This window comes from Stegostoma tigrinum, chromosome 2 (assembly GCF_030684315.1).
Source record: "Stegostoma tigrinum isolate sSteTig4 chromosome 2, sSteTig4.hap1, whole genome shotgun sequence".
NCBI classification, from domain to species: domain Eukaryota; kingdom Metazoa; phylum Chordata; class Chondrichthyes; order Orectolobiformes; family Stegostomatidae; genus Stegostoma; species Stegostoma tigrinum.
The window spans coordinates 150927492-150947391 of NC_081355.1; the positions used below are offsets into that span (position 1 = coordinate 150927492).

A 19900-nucleotide genomic window follows, 5' to 3' on the forward strand; every position below is an offset into this window, starting at 1 on the left:
AAGTGGTCACGTAAGGATCAGGAGGCTAGGATTGTTATCCCTAAAACAGAGAAGATTATAGGAAAATTTAATACAGATGCTCAAAAAACAGAGAAGACTATTCATGACTGAAAAAAAATCAGAACATTAGACAGAGGAGCTGAAGTAGGCCATTTAGACCATCAAGTCCCCAAGGGGGCAGTATGGACTCAGTGGGCTGAATGGCCTGTTTCCCCACTGTAGATTCTATGATTCTAGGATTTTCAGGTTAGTTTTACTTCAAGAGTGTGTCAAGAACAGTCCACAGTACTCCAGCTGTGCACTGATGAGTGCCTCATATAGTTGTTGCAAAACCTCATTACTTTTATACTCCATTCTCTTTGGAATAAAGGCCAACATTCCAAGTGTCTTCCCTATACCTGCTGAACTTGGCTTCCTAGTATTTTTGGTGATTCATGGATGAGGACTTCCAAATCGTTTTATGCTGTGGCTTTCTGCAGACAGGTCCTCATTTAAATATTACTTAATACAGAAGCAAGTAACTAGCACTGTCTGCTTGAAAGACAAAGCTGTATGTTTTGATGTTTGAATTAAAATGTAGGATTTATGTTCCCAGCTGATCTATTTTGTGTGCATTTTGTTCTTTATCTGGGATGCCTGCTCTTATTTCTCTTGATTTTAGTTTTATTTATTGTCGTCATGTGCACCTAGGTACGGTGAATAGTTTTGTTTTGCGTGCTCAACAGGCAGATCATAAAACATAGAACACTACAGCGCAGTACAGGCCCTTTGGCCCTCGATGTTGCATCGACCTGTGAAACCAAACTGAAGCCCGTCTAACCTACACTATTCCATTATCATCCATATGTTTATCCAACGACCATTTAAATGCTCTTAAAGTTGGCAACTCTGCTACCTTTGCAGGCAGGGTATTCCATGCCCTTACTACTCTGAGTAAAGAACCATGAGATCGTACCATACAAACTACATAAGGGTAACAGAACAGAGCGAGGAATACAATGTTACAGCTGCAGAGAAGGTGCATAAAGAGAAGAGTCAGCATTAAACCCTAGTTCTCTCCTTGATGTCTTCTCCTGATGTAGGTTCGTGACAATTACCAAGTGAACGCCAAAGGTCAAGAACACGTTGTTAGTAACATACTAGAGCTCACTTTGAATCTAACCTATGCTGATGTGACAACGAGGTTGGGTGCTAAATGTCAATCATACATTTCTCCAGCACTATCCAAAACCTGGAGAGCAACATTTGAAACGATACTAAAACTTTGAAAGATAATTTTAAGTTTTGTTCTGGCTTATCACCGAGTGAGAGAGAAATTCCCCATTTTGGGTATCCTAACATCCAAGACGTATAAGTTATATCCCAAATAAAGCCCTCTCAAGGTTATTCTACCTTGGCATCCTTCAAACCTCAGAGATGGCCTCTTATTGTGACAGAGTGTCACTTTGTCAAACACCTGAGCAAGATGTGAAGTAAGCAGCTTCATGTAGCGGCTGTGGACCTATTAATAGAACTCTCACCTCCAAATTATATTGAGTTCTGAGGATTGGTCACTGGAAAGTTAACTCTGATTTCTCCCCACAGATGCTGCCAGACCTGCTGAGCATTTCCAGCAATTTCTCTTTTCATTTCTGATTTTCAGCATCTGCAATTCTTTCGGTTTTTATTTAGAAATAATTGGAAATAATTAGTTTAGAAATGATTAGAAATAAGAGAGGCCTGGACACATAAATCAAGTCCCTCCAACAAAGCCTTGTTCAGATCAGATGTCAATCCGTGGTCCGAAAAGTGTTAAAATATCTAATGAAATAGAAACAAAGTGCTGGAGAAATTCAGCAGCACTGCAGAGAGAGAAGCGGAGTTAACGTTGGGTTCAGGATGACTTCTTCAGCACAGAAAGGAACTGGAAAGTTGTGTTTCTTTAGATAGAGTGGGAGAAGGAGCAAGTGGGAGAGATAAGGAGGGTTCCTGGGGCAAAAGATAAAAAGGGAGTGATGGAATGGTGGCAAAGGAGTGATTCAGATATGAAATAGATGTGAATGATGGTGTGAAAGGGTTAAAACAGGTCCCCTTTGCTGACAGTAAAGCCAACAAAGCACAAAACATAAAATAGCCGGAAAAGGTTGGGGATGGAAGAATAATGGAGGACAGAGGTCTGAAGTTGTGGGATTTAATGTTGAGTCTAAGAAGCTATAAAGTGCCAAAGCAGAAAGTGAGGTGTTATTCCTCCAGCTAGCGTTAAGCTTCAATGGAGCACTGGAGCAGGCCGAGCACGGAAATGTTAGCATGAGAACAAGGTGGTTTATTAAAAGCTCATGGTAACACTTTGAAGAATAGCAGGGAAGATCTCCTTTGATCAGACCAATATGAAACCGATCATAATAATGGCGAGAGTTGCGAGATCAGAAATAAAGGCAAAATGCTGGAAACCTGCAGCATGAGTGGAGAGAGAAGAACGAAGAGCTTCATTCTTCAAACCAGTCACGAATCTCTTCTGGAGAAGCTTCATGTGCACCTTGAAAAGTTAATTCTATTTGCTTTGATATTCATTCATGCAATGTTTGGCCTTTCAAAAAATAGGGGTCACTGTTTAAAACTCAATGGGTTGCCATTTCAAACAGATTTGAGAAATTTCTTCACTCTCGAAGGGATGAAAGTTTTTGGAACTCTCTTTCTGAGGTGGTGAAAGGAGGCAGAGCTAGGTAGATTCTTGTTAATGTGGGGTGCAGAGTGAAAGGTTAATTAAAAGCAAAACACTGCAGATGCTAGAAATCTGAAACAAACACTGGAAATGCTGCAGATCTGGCAGCATCTGTGGAGAGAAAGAAACAGTTAACGTTTCGAGTCCAGTATGGATCTTCGGAGGTGATCGGGGATCAGCAGAAATGTGAGTTTGAGGTTACAAATCAGATCAGAGCCTATTGCAGCCTTTTTCAGTTTTAGCTTGAAGTTACCAAATGGCACTCAACGCATGCGCAGCTCAGCCTCTCATCAAGCTGTCAGGTGGAGATAACAAGGTGTAGAGCTGGATGAACACAGCAGGCCAAGCAGCATCAGAGGAGCAGGAAAGCTGACGTTTCGGGCCTAGACCCTTTCTGAAGAAAGTGAGTCGACTGGGTGCAGTCTTTGGCTATCAACTCTATCCATGCCTCTCATTACCTTGTACACCGCATCTGCATCTGCAGTTTGTACTATCTCTGAAATAGTGAGGTGCAAGTGCACACAGATCTTGCAAAATCTAAAGTCAGAAAAGCAAAATATTTATGATCCAAAGCATGATTGCCTGCCTGCTTTTAAGCAGACTTTAATTAGATCCTGTCTCCATCTGAAAGCTTTCTCTGAAAAGAATCATAGATTGTCACTTCAGAATTAATATCTGCTCTTTTCATCTGCAAACTAGCCTCTTCCAACCCTCACCCACACTGAGGCACCACATGCGGTATCATCATGGTGTCCCTCTCTTCCCTCCCCACACTGGAATAGCCAAACTCCCTGCTTGTGTCTCCAAAAGACTCACTTTTTAATAGCACCCTACTCAACCTCAAGATGTGCCAAAGCAGTCATACATAGACAGTTACATACTGTCATCGTACAAGAGAACCAGCAGCAAATTTGTGCAAAGCAAGGTCCTGCAAATGTCAATTGGTGCCTCAGACACACACCCAGTCAACTCACTTTTAACAAATTCCCTCACATGTGGAAAAGTACAGACTTGTTGGAGTAGTCAGCATGGTTTTGTGCAGGGAGGTTTTTGGCTCACAAATTCGATTGAGTTCTGAGGAAATGAAGAAGATGATTGTTGTGGATATGGCAGTGGATGTTGTCGACATGGACTTCACTAAAGCATTTGACATGGTCCCTCATGGTAGTCACATGGGATCCATGGTGAGTTGGCAAACTGTTTACAATATGGTCTTCGTCATTGAAGACAGAGGGTAGTTGTATAGTGATTTTCTTTATGACTGGACGTCAGCGGTATTCTGCAAGGATCAATGCTGAGACCTCTTGTTTGTAAATTACATAAATGATTTGAATTAAAACATGGTCTGATTACTAAGTGTGTCAATGACATGAAAACTGGTGGTTGTGGATAGCGAGGAAGGTTGTCAAAGGATACAGCAGGGTTCAGATCAATTGGAAAGCGAGGTGTAGAAATGGCAGATGGAACTTAATCTGGACAAGTGTGAGGTGATGCAGTTTGGGAGGTCAAATGCAAGAGGAAAGTATAGAGTCAATGGCAGGACCCTGAGGAGCACTGACATACAGCGGGATCTTGGGATGCAAGTACACAGCCTCCTGAAAGTGGCAACCCAAGAGGATAAGGTGGTAAATGAGCGTACTTGCCTCCATCAGTCGGGGCATTCAGTCTAAAAGTTGGCAAGTCACGTTGCAGTTCTTTCAGACTCTAGTTAGGCCACGTTTGGGCGTGTTGTGCTCAGTTTTTGGTCCTGATACTACAGAAAGGATGTGAAGGTTTTGGAGAGGGTGAAAAAGATGTTATCAGGATGATAACCCTCTGATGAAGGGTCTAGGCCCGAAACGTCAGCTTTTGTGCTCCTGAGATGCTGCTTGGCCTGCTGTGTTCATCCAGCCTCACATTTTGTTGTCTTGGAATCTCCAGCATCTGCAGTTCCCATTATCTCCGTTATCAGGATGTTGCCAGGATTGGAGTGCACTATCTAGAAGGAGAGGTTGAAAATGTAGGGGGTGATGGGTTCTTGGGGGAATGCAGCACGGACAGCCAGGTTTCTGGCACCAAGACTGGCTGTAATGTATTGAGGAGTACGTCAGGTTCCAGGCAGTCAACTGTGAAAGCGGAATCTCCAGTCAGTGGGACAGAAGATGTTCCTGCAGCTAACAAACTAGCATCAGAATGGTGTGTCGCCTCCCTGGTGCCAGGAGCAAGGATATTTCAGCCAGGATGCAGAATATTCTCAAAAAGGAGAGAGAGGGACTAGCAGGAGGTCATTGTACAAAGTGGAACTAATCATGTAGGAAAAGGGTGAGATTCTGAGGAGAGAATATAGGATGTTAGGCAGGAATTTAAAAAAGGAGGTCCTCGAGTGTAGTGATATCTGGATTACTCGCAGTGCCGTGAGCTGGTCAGGGTAGGGATAGGGGGGTAGAGCAGATGAGTGAGTGGCCGAGGAGTTGGTGCAAGGGAGAAGGTTTCACCTCCTTGGATCTTTGGAATGGCTTCTGAGGTAGAAGTGACCTGTGTAAAATGGACGGATCGCACCTGAATTGGAGGGGACTAATATACTGGCAGCGAGATTTAGAACATAGAACATAGAGCAGTACAGGCCCTTCTGCCCACGATGTTATGGCAAACTTTTACCCAAAACCTAAGGTCTATCTAACATCCACTGCTACCTTATACATCCATCCATATGCCTATCTAATAGCCGCTTAAATGCCCCTAATGAGGCTAACTCCACTACCCTCTCCGGCAATGCATTCCATGCCCCGACCACTCTCTGAGTAAAGACCCTACCTCTGACGTCTCCCTGATATCTACCTCCACTCACTTTAAAACTATACCCCCTCGTAATAGCTACCTCCACCCTAGGAAAAAGTCTCTGGCTGTCTACTCTAGCTATACCTCGGATCATTTTGTACACCTCTATCAAGTCACCTCTTATCCTTCATCGTTCTAAAGAGAAAAGCCCTAGCTCTCTCAACCTTTCCTCATAAGACCCTCCCTCCATTCCAGGCAACATCCTGGTAAATCTCCTCTGCACCTTTTCCAACGCTTCCACATCTTTCCTGTAATGAGGCGATCAGAACTGGACACAATACTCCAGATGTGGCCAAACCAGGCTTTTGTACAGCTGGAGCATAACTTCACTGCTCTTGAACTCAATCCTTCTATTCATGAAAGTTAGCACACTATATGCCTTCTTAACAACTCTATCCAGCAGGGTGGCAGCTTTCAGGGAACTGTGGACATGAACCCCAAGATCCCTCTGCTCCTCCACACTGCCAAGAATCTTTCCATTAACCCTGTATTCTGCTTTCAAGTTTGTCCTTCCAAAATGAAACACCTCACATTTTCCAGGGTTAAACTCCAATTGGTAGAGTGCCGATGAGTATTTAAACTAGTAAAGGTGGGGGACGCCCAGGGAGACAGTGAGGAAAGACAGCAGTCTGAGGCTGATACAGTTGGGAAAAGGAGAAAGTCAAACAAACAGGCAGGGCAGGCAGGAACCAAGCAGAGAACAAGGTAGGACAGAAAAATTAAACTGCATTTATTTCAATGCAAGAGGCCTAACAGGTAAGGCAGATGAAGTCAGGGCATGGCTGAGAACATGTGACTTGGATATCATAGTGATTACAGAAACACGGCTCAGGGATGGACAGCTCTGGCAGCTTAATGTTCCAGGGTATAGATGCCATTGGAGGGTTTGAAAGTGGGAAAGAGAGGAGGGGAAGTGGCATTTTTGATTAGGGATAGCACTATAGTTGTACTGAGGGAGGATATTCCTGGGAATACGTCCAGGGAAGTTATTTGGATGGAACAGAGAAATAAGAGGATGATCACCCTATTGGAATTGTGCTATAGACCCCTCAATAGTCAGCAGGAAATTGAGAAACAAATTTGTAAGGAGGTTATCTGTAAGAATAATAGGGTGGTAATGGTAGGGGATTTTAATTTTTCAAACATCGACTGGGACTGTCATAGTGTTAAGGGTTTGGATGGAAAGGAATTTGTTAAGTGTGCACAAGAGACTTTTCTGATTCAGTCTGTGGATGTAACTACTAGAAAAGATGCAAAATTTGACCTACCTTTGGGAAATAAGGCACAGTGACTGAAGTATCAGTGAGGTGTACTTTGGGGGCAGCAACCATAATTCTACTGATTTTAAAATAGTAATGGAAAAGGATAGAATGGATCTAGTGTTCAGGGATGTGTAGATTAGGTGGGTTATGGGGAGACAGGTCTGGGAGGGATGTTCTGAGGGTCAGTGTGGACTTGTTGGACCGAAGGCCCATTTCCACACCGTAGGGATTCAGTAATCTATGATCTAAAAGTAAAAGTTCTATATCTGACGGTATTAGGCAAGAACTTTCAAAAAAGGATTACAGCCAGACGTTTGCAGGTAAAGGGACATGGCTGGAAAATGGGAAGCCTTCAAAAATGAGGTAATAAGTCTCCAGCGATAGTATTTTTCTGTTAGAGTAAACGGCAAGGCTTGTAGGAGTAGGGATTGATGAGAGAAATTGAGGCTTTGGTCAAGAAAAGAAGGAAGCATAATCAGGCACAGACAGCAGGGATTGACTGAATTCTTAGAAGAGTATAAAGGCGGCAGGACTATACCTAAGAGGGAAATCAGGGTGTGCAAGTAGGGCTAAGGAGAATCCAAAGGGATTTTAAGAATGCATTTGGAACAAAAGGGTAACTAGGGACAGAATAGCGAACCTTAAAGATCAGCAAGGCCACCTATGTCTGGAACCGCAGGAAATGGGGGAGACACAGTGTTTACCGTGGAGAAGGATATGGAAGATAGAGAACGTGAGGAAATAAATAGCAACATCTTGAAACGTTTCCATGTTACGGAGGTGCTGATGCTGGGCCTCTTAAAAGGCAAAGGCGAATAATCCCGGGACCTGATCAGGTGTACCCTAGAACTCTGTGGGAAGCTAGGGAAGTGGGAAGCTGGGGCCCTTGCAGAGATATGTGTATCACCAATAGCCACAGGCAATGTGCAAGAAACCTGGAGGTTGGCTAATGTAGTGTCACTATTTAAGAAAGGTGGTAAGGAAAAACCAGGGAACTACAGACCAGTGAGCCTGACATAGGTGATGGCCAAGTTGTTGGAGGGAATCCTGACAGGTAGGATTTGCATGTATTTAGAAAGGCAAGGACTGCTTAGGGATAGTCAACATGGCTTGGTGTGTCGGAAATCATGTCTCACTAACTTGATTGAGGTAACAAAGATGATGGCTGAGCGGTGAACGTAACCTATATGGACTTCAGTAAGGGGTTCGACAAGGTTCCTCACGGTAGACGGGTTAGCAAGGTTATATCACATGGAATACAGGAAGAACCAGCCATTTGGACACAGAACTGGCTCAAAGGTAGGAGACGGAGGGTGGTGGTGGATGGTTGCTTGTCAGACAGGAGGTCAGTGGTGTGCCATAAGGATCGGTGCTGGGTTCACTGCTTTTCATCACTTACAGAGGTATGGTAAGTAAGTTTGCAGGTGACACCAAAATTGGAGGTAGAGTAGACAGCAAAGATAGTTACAGAGTACAATGAGATCTTGATCAGATGGGCCAGAGGGCCAAGGAAAGGAGGATATAGTTTAATTTAGATAAAAATGAGGTGGTACATTTTGGAAAGGCAAATCAGGGCAAGACTTGTACACTTAGTGGTAAGGACCTGGGGAATGTTGCTGAACAAAGAGACCTTGGAGCGCAGGTTCATAGTTTCTTGCAAGTGGAGCCCCAGGTAGACAGGATAGTGAAGAAAGCATTTGGCATGCTTGTCTTTATTGGTCAGTGCAATGACTATAGGAGAAGAGGGTCATATTGTGGCGTACAGGACATTGTTTAGACCACCTTGGAATACGTTGTGCAAATCTGATCTCCCTGCCAGTAGGAAGGATGGTGCGAAATTTGAAAAGAGTTCAGAAAAGACTTAACAGATGTTGCAAGGGTGGGAGGGTTTGAGCTATAGTGAGATGCTGAATAGACTGGGGCTATTTTCCCCTTGGCGTCGGAGGCTGAGGGGTTACCTTATGGAGGTTTATAAAATTATCAGGGGGCATAGATGGGGTAAATAGACAAGGTCCTTTCCCCAGGGTAGCAGAGTCCAAAACTCAAGGGCTTAGGTTTAAGGTGAGAGGGGAAAGACATAAAAGGAACCTGAGGGGAAACTTATACACACACAGAGATGGAGCGAGTATGGAATGAGCTGCCAGAGGAAGTGGTGGAGGCTGGTATTATTATGACATTTGACAGGCATCTGGATGGATATATGAATAAGGAAGGGTTCAGAGGGATGTGGACGAAATGACGGCAAATGGGACTGCATTAATTTAGGGTATCTGGTTGACGATGGCAGGTTGGACTGAAGGGTCTTTTTCCGTACTACATATCTCTATGACTCTACAAACTTGGATAGTTTTCACTAGAGTGTCAGAGGTTGAAGTATATAAAATGGTGAAAGTCTAGGAAAGTTTGGATAGTCAGAGTCTTTTTCCCCAGAGTAGGAATGTCAAATACTAGGGGGCATAGGTTTAAGGTGAGAGGGAGACAATTTAAAGGAGAGGGAAATTTTTATTCACTCAGAGGGTTGTAGGTGCTGGAACCCACTTCCACAGGAAGTGGTAGAAGCAGCTATAATAGCAACATTTAAGAGGCATTTAGACAGACATGAACAGACAAGGAATAGAGGGATTATGGACCACGTGCACACAGATGGCAATAGTTTACAGCGACATCATGGTCAACATAGAAATGATGGGCCGAAGGGCCTGTTCCTATGCTGTACTCCCTTCTCCTATACTTATTGCACTGACCAATAAAGGCAAGCATGCCAAATGCTTACTTCACTATCCTGTCTACCTGGGGCTCCACTTTCAAGAAACTATGAACCTGCGCTCCAAGGTCTCTATGTTCTACGTTCTAAAGTTGAATGAGGATAAAGTCATGTGACTAGTACATAGTTCAGAGCTGATTGTGTGGTTCAGGCAGGTTCAGTTCAGGTAACAAACTCATTCCCTTTTGAATTATTAGAAAAGGAGGAATGCGCAGACTGATGAGGAAATGGCACCAAGTAAACTGCTCAATCAGAGAGCTAGCACAGACACAATGGGCTGAATGGTCACCTTTTGCACTGCACTAATACTGAGATTTAATGGGGTATTACCACCCTCTGCAGTCTTGCTGATTAATGGCATTTTTGGGCTTGTAATCAAAAAAATAAACAAAACAGAGCGTGAGTAGACCATTTAGCCCTTCGAGCCTGTTCAATGTGATCATGGCTGATCATCCAACTCAATACCCTCCTCCTGCCTTCTCCCCATAGTCTTTTATCTTTACAGAAACTATGGAAAATTACAGCAAGTAATTCCCAAAGAGAACTGGACTGCAAAAATAAAGATAAAAATATTCTAAAAAGTTAAATTATGTAAAATCTCAAAATAACTGTGGGGTTTTCACAAGAAAACTCCCACCAAATCAGGAAGCAGTGCAACTCAGTTTAATTCCACTTCCCACGTCCAACAGCAACTTAGTTTATTATGTTAAAGGTGTTATGTATGTATATCTCCAGGCCCTTGACAGGGATATTAAAATGACAACAAGGAGACATTAGATACGCGTATCAAAACCCTGGTCAAAGAGATAACAAGGTGTACAGCTGGATGAACACAGCAGGCCAAGCAGCATCAGAGGAGCAGGAAAGCTGACGTTTCAGGCCCTGAAGGGTCTAGGCCCGAAACATCAGCTTTTGTGCTCCTAAGATGCTGCTTGGCCTGCTGTGTTCATCCAGCTCTACACCTTGTTATCTCGGATTCTCCAGCATCTTCAGTTCCCATTATCCCCGGTCAAGGAGGTAGGTTTTAGCAAGTATTTTAAAAGGAGGAAATCGCGGCAGAGAAATGCAGAGAGGGGATTCCAGAGCTGAGGGTCAAGGCAACCGAGGGCATGGCCAAAAACTAATAATGGCAACGTGAAGGACGCCAGGAGTTGCCCCCATTTGTAAGTTTGACTTCATTTCTCCTTGATTTCAGAGAATAGCATTTAGTTTTCCTGCCTATGTGAATTGGCTAGGGCAAGTTTTGGTTCTGAGCAAGAGGTACAGATTCCTTCCATAGAAAGGGAAAATTATATCATACACACAATATCATTGTCACAATCTGGATTGATATATGAACCAAACGTTGGCTAATGGGACCAGATCAGTTCAGGTTTAATGGTCAATGCAGATGAGTTTGAATGAAGAGTCTGTTTCCGTACTGCATCACTCTACAACTGGAGAGTTGGAGGAGATAACAGAAAATGGAGATTACGGGGGGGTGTGGTTGTGAAAGAAACTAGACACAGACACAGACCGAAATTCATAGAAACAGAAAAGATGCCTTCACAAAGCAAAAACACGTCAGCAATTTCACAACAAATTGAAAAAGGGGCAATCTCTGTACAACAGAAAAACAATTGAGAGGAAAAGGCAAAATTAAACCCAAGACAGCCTCGTTTCCCAAACAGTGACAAAAGGGACAATTGCCAAACAATCAGCACTAGCATGATGAAACCAGGCAGATTAACTTGTATTTACGAACGCTTCACTGCAGCATCAAACCCTCTCGGGAACAATCAGCAACTTTTAGATTCTAGTCACTGTTCAGTTGGCAAACGCATAACCACATCTAACCAAAAGATGCAAGAGGCCCAGACATGCATGATTCAGAGGCCATTCTGTCCATCATTATTGCCGCTGGCTCTCTGATAAAAGTCACTCAAATAGCCCCACTCCTGCTCTTGCCCCTGCAAAGAAAAGGTTCTTGGTGCTGGGCAGTTCATAAACAAGTGAATAAAAGACTGTTCAAATCGTGGGGACGAACTGAGACCCTGTCAGTCCAGAACCCATGCCTGACCTCCATTAGGTTGGAATCCATTCCCATTCCCAGATTCAGGAGAATGGTACTGTACAGAAGGAGGCTACTTGGCCCTCTATTCCCCTGCTGCTCTCTCTAAGGGCAGTCCAACTAGCCTTGCTGCAAAAAACCTCTCATTTTAAGCATGCAAAGGAGCAGGTTCACGTGTGTGAACACACATGTCCATGCATGTGTACACACCCTCAAAACTTATAACCATTCAGCACCTCCATCACAGTTTCGAAGGAGTTAAAAGCCCATTCTTAGAGACACTGAAGCTGCTTAACTTCAGCTCCAGCAGAGGCAATATTGTCTTAGAAGGGAGAAATGGGTTTGAAAAATATTTATGCCATCAAAGCCTAGTTAATAGTTAACATGATCTTCTTTGACTCAGACTGTTTTCCAGTCACCCAGAAAAAGAACATCGTCTCCAGTGAAAAATTGAGAGATCAAAACAATACTAAATCACACAATTAACACGGACGGAGATCTCATTTGGGGTACATCAACAATTGAAATACTAGCTTAGCACTGAGACAGAAAATACATTATCTCAAAAACATTCTGATGGTGCCATCAATGGCTTAACATGGATAGCATTGTGCTGAATCACAAATGTCGTTCTTGTGTTAAAAATAGCGACACATTTATAAAAATATTGCTGCTCTCCTCTCCACTTTCACAGTCATTCGAAAACAATTCATTCCAAACAAATTTCATTCTAAAACTACAGAGCATTTCCTCATTATTAGGAGGCTGCATCTACTCTCTACATTTAAAAACCAGTCACATAAAACCCACCATTATATAAGAAATCAAGGCTCTCATGGCAAGTTGACAGAATCTGCTGTCAGGATTTTACCTTTTTTTTGATTTACTGATTTCATGGATGAGGGCATCTCTGACCAGGCCAGCATTTATTGCCCATCCCTACTTGACCGGAGGGCGGTTAGCATCAACCACATAATTGTGGGTCTGCAGTCTCACATACAACAGACCAGGTATGAACAGCTGTTTCCCTCCCTAAAGGACATTAGTGAGCTAGAACAGAAATTGCTGGAAAAGCTCAGCTTTTAATGCAAACAAGTGTGAGGTGATGCACTTTGGTAGGAGTAACCGGAAGGCAAAGTACAGGGCTAATGGTAAGATTCTTGGTGGTGTAAATGAGCAGAGAGATCTCGGTGTCCATGTACACAGATCGTTGAAAGTTGCTACCCAGGTTGACAGGGCTGTTAAGAAGGCATAGAGTGTTTTAGCTTTTATTAATAGAGGGATCGAGTTCCGGAACCAAGAGGTTATGGTGAAGCTGTACAAAACTCTGGTGCGGCCACACTTGGAGTATTGTGTACAGTTCTGGTCACCGCATTATAAGAAGGATGTGGAAGCTTTGGAAAGGGTGCAGAGGAGATTTACTAGGATGTTGCCTGGTATGGAGGGAAGATCTTACGAGGTAAGGCTAAGGGACTTGAGGCTGTTTTCATTAGAGAGAAGAAGGTTGAGAGGTGACTTAATTGAAACATATAAAATAATCAGAGGGTTAGATAGGGTGGATAGGGAGAGCCATTTTCCTAGGATGGTGACAGCGAGCACGAGGGGGCATAGCTTTAAATTGAGGGGTGAAAGATATAGGACAGATGTCAGAGGTAGTTTCTTTACTCAGAGAGTAGTAAGGGAATGGAACGCTTTGCCTGCAACGGTAGTAGATTCGCCAACTTTAGGTACATTTAAGTTGTCATTGGATAAGCATATGGGCGTACATGGAATAATGTAGGTTAGATGGGCTTGAGATCGGTATGACAGGTCGGCACAACATCGAGGGCCGAAGGGCCTGTACTGTGCTGTAATGTTCTATGTTCTAGGTCTGGCAGCATCAATGGAGAGAAATCAGAGTTAACGTTTCATGCATCCTCAGAATGCAATTTTCCCAACAATTAATTCATGCTCATTAGTAGACTCTTAATTTTTTTTCAAAAAATTGAATTCAAATTCCATCGTCTGCTGTGATAACAATGTGCGGAGCTGGATGAACACAGCAGGTCAAGCAGCATCACAGGAGCACAAAAGCTGACGTTTCGGGCCTAGACCCTTCATCAGAGAGGGGGATGGGGAGAGGGAACTGGAATAAATAGGGAGAGAGGGGGAGGCGGACCGAAGATGGAGAGAAAAGAAGATAGGTGGAGAGAGTATAGGTGGGGAGGTAGGGAGGGGATAGGTCAGTCCAGGGAAGACGGACAGGTACAAGAGAGTTGCAGTGGGAGAGAGATTCCCTGAGGTTGATCCGGAGGGAGGAGGGTAACTTCTTCAGGTTAGGCATCCCTGGAAGAGGCTTCGCAGTGAGGTTAAAATTGTATCAGTGGTAATGGGAACTGCAGATGCTGGAGAATTTACTGTAGCTGCAACAATGGACTCAAAGCGTGAGATAAAGGGGTGAATAAACAGTCATATTTTACTTGGTAGACACGGCAACTAGATTTTGCCATTCTTTGAACGGATGCAGGACAAAGCTCCTTGTCCCAGAGGACAACTTAAAAATGGCACCATTGTAACGTATATGCCCAAGGGGTCAAATAAATGGAAGGGAGAGCAGGGAAAGCCACTGGTAAATGCAAATATTGGTTACGTTTACTGGATGAGTGATTGGAGATAAGATCCACGGGTTGTAAATACGCGGCAAAGATGAGGAGGGCCAGAAAAATGTAGCACATGTTCTGAAAGTGACCTAGATGTGAACATGGCCTGAAGAAATGATTGAGAACTTGCAGAAGGAATTCCAATAATAGAAAAGGGGAGATCTCATTTCAGTCCCCCAGAACGAACAGGAAGGCACAGACAGGTCACAGTTTGTGAAGAGAAGGACTAAGGAATGAGAAATGGATGATCAAGAAGTTTTAGTGGCTACCAGCTAATTGGAGGATCAACCGATAAAAGGGGCTAAACAAAAAGAGTTGGGGAGCTGGAAAGCATTTCTTGTATACACCGAGTTTCCAGACAGAGGACCACGAGCCTTGTCCTACAGCAGAGGGACTCCCTGATGGAACATACAGAGATAAAGCCCGAAAATCCAGGAGAGAAACTTGGTGATCAAAATACTGAAGTAGATTACCCTACTACAGAAAAAAAATGATCAGGAGTCATAGTCGTACAGCATAGAAACAGACCCTTCGGTCCAGCTCGTCCACGCTGACTAGATATCCTAAATTAGTCTAGTCCCATTTGCCAGCATTTGGTCCATATCCCTCTAAACCCTTCCTGTTCATATGTCCATCCAGGTGCCTTTTAAATGCAGCTACATACTCCTGTGAATGGAAGTTAATTAAGGTAAAAGTCAACTGTTACTTTGTGACAACTTTAAAGGGGGAAGAATTTTGCAAAACACCCAGAAAGAAAATTGTGGAAATTAAACAAATATGTTGAAAGATGCAGCAAGAGTGTGGCATATCTCAGTTAGGTTCATCTTACTGGAAATAGGTTGCATTCAACTTAAAGCTGACCTGGGGTGTATGTATCCAATGTTCTGAAGGAAACTCTATTCATTGTGCAATTTGAGAAATGTTTGTCTGTGGAACGTTTTGTGGATAATCCTACTCTTGGGAACATGTACTTTCAGTGAAGGATGTTGCTGAGAAAACGGTGAGGACTGACCTTGTTACCACAGGGGAAACATTAGGAAAAACAAGACAGAAAAAAGAAAGTTACCCTTTGTCAGATTGTTTCACAAATAAAAGGCACCTGCTCCAACAAATTATTTGAGACCCTTGAAGAGGGACTTCTGGTGTTAACGAGCTGACATGAAAAAATACTATTTTGTTTGTCAATTTATAAGTACACATACTGTAATTTATTTGGAAAAGAGACATTGGAGAAAGTTGATTGTATTATACAGAACAAAAAGTGTAATTTTGTCATTGATCAGTTATAATTCCAACATAAGGTATGGAAAATGTATTTTCTTTTAATTTAGCTTTGTTTTAAGGTTTGTTTGTGGGTCTTCAAAAGTTTTATCTTAAAGAAATGGGAAATCTGTCAATATTGCAGGTCAGAAATCACACAACGGCAGGTTACAGTCCAACAGGCTCATTTGAAATTACAAGCATTAGGAGCGCTGCTCCTTGAAGGGGTGTGATTTGTGGCTTTGTCCACTCCAATCCAAGACCAGCACCTCAACAGTTTAGCAAGTAGTTAAGCTGTGACTGGGATGAATTGATTATTGACTGAGTCAATATGAAGGGGAAATAAGCGGGAGTATTGTGTTGAAGGAGCTGCAAGATAGAGTAGTTAATAAACTCTATGCCCAAAGAACGAACCTGGGTCCGACTGAATCTAGTTCTGCGCACTGCACTTTAGGGAGAGTGTAAAGGCAGAAACTATTCACAAGAATTGTTCCAGGGATCAGGGCCCTCAATTTACAAGGGTGGTTTGGAAAAGTTTGGACTGATTTCTGTTGGGAGAAGATAGACTGCAGATTTGATAGGGGTGTTCAAAATTAGAGAGGGTAGGGGGAAGAAACCATTCCCATTGGTGGGAAGGATTGGAGAATGAAAGGACGTCAATTTAAGATAAATGGTAAAACAGCCAGAAGCGAGTTGAAGAAAGTCCAGTATTGCATAGTTAGTAGTTAGGACCTGGAAAGGACTGAGTGTAGTGGGGTCAGATTTGATTGTGACTTTCAAAAGAGAATTGGATCACTATCTTAACATTGAAACCTTGGGCAGAGGTGAGAAGGGAAGAATGGCACTGGGCAAGCTTGCAGAGAGCTAGAATCCACCCAGTGGGCAGAATGGCCTCCCCATACGCTGTATCCAACCTACGAATGCTATATATATTTTAAAAACCCAGCAACTTCTGTCTTTGTTCCTGATTTACAGCATCCGCAGTTCTTTCGGTTTTTATTTGCTTTTTTAAAAAAAAGTTGGGTATAATTTTAATTCCCAGGAAGGGATATCAACTTGTTACGAGGAATTTGGGTTAATCCCGAAGTGGGGGCGGGCGACGGAGGAAGAGAGAGTGGAATGTCTCAGGGACCACTGTACCCCCAGATTAACCAACACGTTCCCCAATCTGAGGGAGGGAGATGAGTAAAAGCCGGCAGCGCGTGGATTAAATAAATTCACTGGATTCCCAGCTGCAGGAATAATCTGAAATAGTGTGCACTACATTCACCAGGACTGCCCTGGGAAGCGAGGGCCTAGCTGAGAGGAGAAACTCTATATACATATATTTATTATTTATTTAATTAAAAATCATTGTTTTAACTTAAAAGTGGAAAGAGCTACTTTAAGTACATGCAACCGCGTTGAACGGGGGCGGCTCAAGGGCTGAGCCAGATATCTTTGCTCAGAAAAAAAACATTGACAATGTATTTAAAAGTTAAGCATAAGGTCGCACGGGCAAAGTCGACTTGAACTTGGGCGGGGAGAGAGAGACGCGAACTCTCGGTTGTAAAAACTTACCCACGCTCTGTTTGCACAGCGAGAGTAAAAGCCAAGTTCCTGGTGTTGCTGCCCGCCGCCCTCCGCTTTAGCCACAAGTAGGATCTGACAGGAGTACAACACTCTTAAACTCTTGTCCGTCTCTTTTCGCCCCTCTCTATACACCTCTGCCCTCCTGTGTCTCTGGGTGCGTTCTCACCCCCGCTCCACTTCTCCCCCTCCCCCGCCAGACCAGACACTCCAGGTTCACAATTAGTCCTCAGGGTATGGAGAAACTCTTCCGCATTGTGTCGATGGGAGGCGGGTTATAGACAGAACAGCCCTCTTAAAGAGATCGCGTCTATCCTCAGACAGAGCTACATTTCAAAAGCCCATGCGGAGCTGTCTGATCAAAGAGGCTGCACCCTTCAGGCGTGGGAATCCAGCAACGTTTTGTACCCATTCAAGGGATGAGGGTGTCACTGGCCAGACCACCATTTATTGCCAGATAATAAAATGTGAGGCTGGATGAACACAGCAGGCCAAGCAGCATCTCAGGAGCACAAAAGCTGACGTTTCGGGCCTAGACCCTTCATTAGAGCGGGGTATGGGGAGAGGGAACTGGAATAGAGAGGGGGAGGCGGACCGAAGATGGAGAGAAAAGAAGATAGGTGGAGAGAGTATAGGTGGGGAGGTAGGGAGGGGATAGGTCAGTCCAGGGAAGACGGACAGGTCAAGGAGGTGGGATGAGGTTAGTAGGTAGATGGGGGTGCGGCTTGGGGTGGGAGGAAGGGATGGGTGAGAGGAAGAACCGGTTAGGGAGGCAGAGACAGGTTGGACTGGTTTTGGGATACAGTGGGTGGGGGGGAAGAGCTGGGCTGGTTGTGTGGTGCAGTGGGGGGAGGGGACGAACTGGGCTGGTTTAGGGATGCAGTAGGGGAAGGGGAGATTTTGAAACTGGTGAAGTCCACATTGATACCATATGGCTGGAGGGTTCCCAGGCGGAATATGAGTTGCTGTTCCTGCAACCTTCGGGTGGCATCATTGTGGCAGTGCAGGAGGCCCATGATGGACATGTCATCTAGAGAATGGGAGGGGGAGTGGAAATGGTTTGCGACTGGGAGGTGCAGTTTGTTGCGAACTGAGCGGAGGTGTTCTGCAAAGCGGTCTCCAAGCCTCCGCTTGGTTTCCCCAATGTAGAGGAAGCCGCACCGGGTACAGTGGATGCAGTATACCACATTGGCAGATGTGCAGGTGAACCTCTGCTTAATGTGGAATGTCATCTTGGGGCCTGGGATAGGGGTGAGGGAGGAGGTGTGGGGGCAAGTGTAGCATTTCCTGCGGTTGCAGGGGAAGGTGCCGGGTGTGGTGGGGTTGGAGGGCAGTGTGGAGCGAACAAGGGAGTCACGGAGAGAGTGGTCTCTCCGGAAAGCAGACGGGTGGGGATGGAAAAATGTCTCGGGTGATGGGGTCGGATTGTAAATGGCGAAAGTGTCGGAGGATGATGCGTTGTATCCGGAGATTGGTAGGGTGGTGTGTGAGAACGAGGGGGATCCTCTTAGGGTGGTTGTGGCAGGGGCGGGGTGTGAGAGATGTGTTGCGGGAAATACGGGAGACGCGGTCAAGGGCGTTCTCGATCACTGTGGGGGGAAAGTTGCGGTCCTTAAAGAACTTGGACATCTGGGATGTGCGGGAGTGGAACGTCTTATCGTGGGAGCAGATGCGGCGGAGGCGGAGGAATTGGGAATAGGGGATGGAATTTTTGCAGGAGGGTGGGTGGGAGGAGGTGTATTCTAGGTAGCTGTGGGAGTCGGTGGGCTTGAAATGGACATCAGTTACAAGCTGGTTGCCTGAGATGGAGACTGAGGTGTCCAGGAAGGTGAGGGATGTGCTGGAGATGGCCCAGGTGAACTGAAGGTTGGGGTGGAAGGTGTTGGTGAAGTGGATGAACTGTTCGAGCTCCTCTGGGGAGCAAGAGGCGGCGCCGATACAGTCATCAATGTAACGGAGGAAGAGGTGGGGTTTGGGGCCTGTGTAGGTGCGGAAGAGGGACTGTTCCACGTAACCTACAAAGAGGCAGGCATAGCTGGGGCCCATGCGGGTGCCCATGGCTACCCCCTTGGTCTGTAGGAAGTGGGAGGAGTCAAAAGAGAAGTTGTTGAGGGTGAGGACGAGTTCAGCTAGGCGGATGAGAGTGTCGGTGGAGGGGGACTGGTCGGGCCTGCGGGACAGGAAGAAGCGGAGGGCCTTGAGGCCATCTGCATGCGGAATGCAGGTGTATAGGGACTGGACGTCCATGGTGAATATGAGGTGTTGGGGGCCAGGGAATTGGAAGTCCTGGAGGAGGTGGAGGGCGTGGGTGGTGTCACGGACGTAGGTGGGGAGTTCCTGGACCAAAGGGGAGAAAATGGAGTCCAGATAGGTGGAGATGAGTTCGGTGGGGCAGGAGCATTTATTGCCCATCACTAAGAGGGCAGTTAATAGTCAACCACATTTGTTGTGGGTCTGGAGTCACATGCTAGGTCTCCTTCCCTATGATGGGCTTTTCCTGAGAATCACCAAAGGTTTTACGGTCATCGTTAGACTCTTAATTTCAGGTTTTCATTAACTTCAAATTCCACCATCTACCATGGCAGGATTCAAACCTCGTGCTCCAGGACATTACCTGGGTCTCTGGAATTAACAGTCCAGCAACAACACCACTAGACCATCACTGCCCAGATGGCCAATGGCCCAAATGACAGAAGATAAACTCTCCATTTTATCAAGGGGCATTCTTAAATGTTCAGCTGTTCCGAGGAAGGGTCACGAGACTCGAAGCACTAACTCTGATTTGTCTGCACAGGTACAGCCAGACCTACTGAGCTTCTCCAGCAACTTCTGATTTTG

At 44.8% G+C, this 19900-nt stretch overlaps 1 protein-coding gene across 3 annotated transcripts in view; it reads right to left on the reverse strand.

Moving 5' to 3' along the window:
- zbtb47b (zinc finger and BTB domain containing 47b) overlaps window positions 1-17208 on the reverse strand; it is a 228481-nt gene extending 211273 nt beyond the window's left edge. Inside the window, exon 1 of one of the 3 annotated variants that reach the window (XM_059640211.1) lies at window positions 17054-17118. The gene's annotated coding sequence lies outside the window, so the exon portion shown is untranslated. Of the gene's footprint in view, window positions 1-17053 lie in introns of all 3 variants that reach the window. The other 2 variants (XM_059640226.1, XM_059640218.1) reach the window with 2 other exon arrangements.
- Window positions 17209-19900: the final 2692 nt, after the last annotated feature.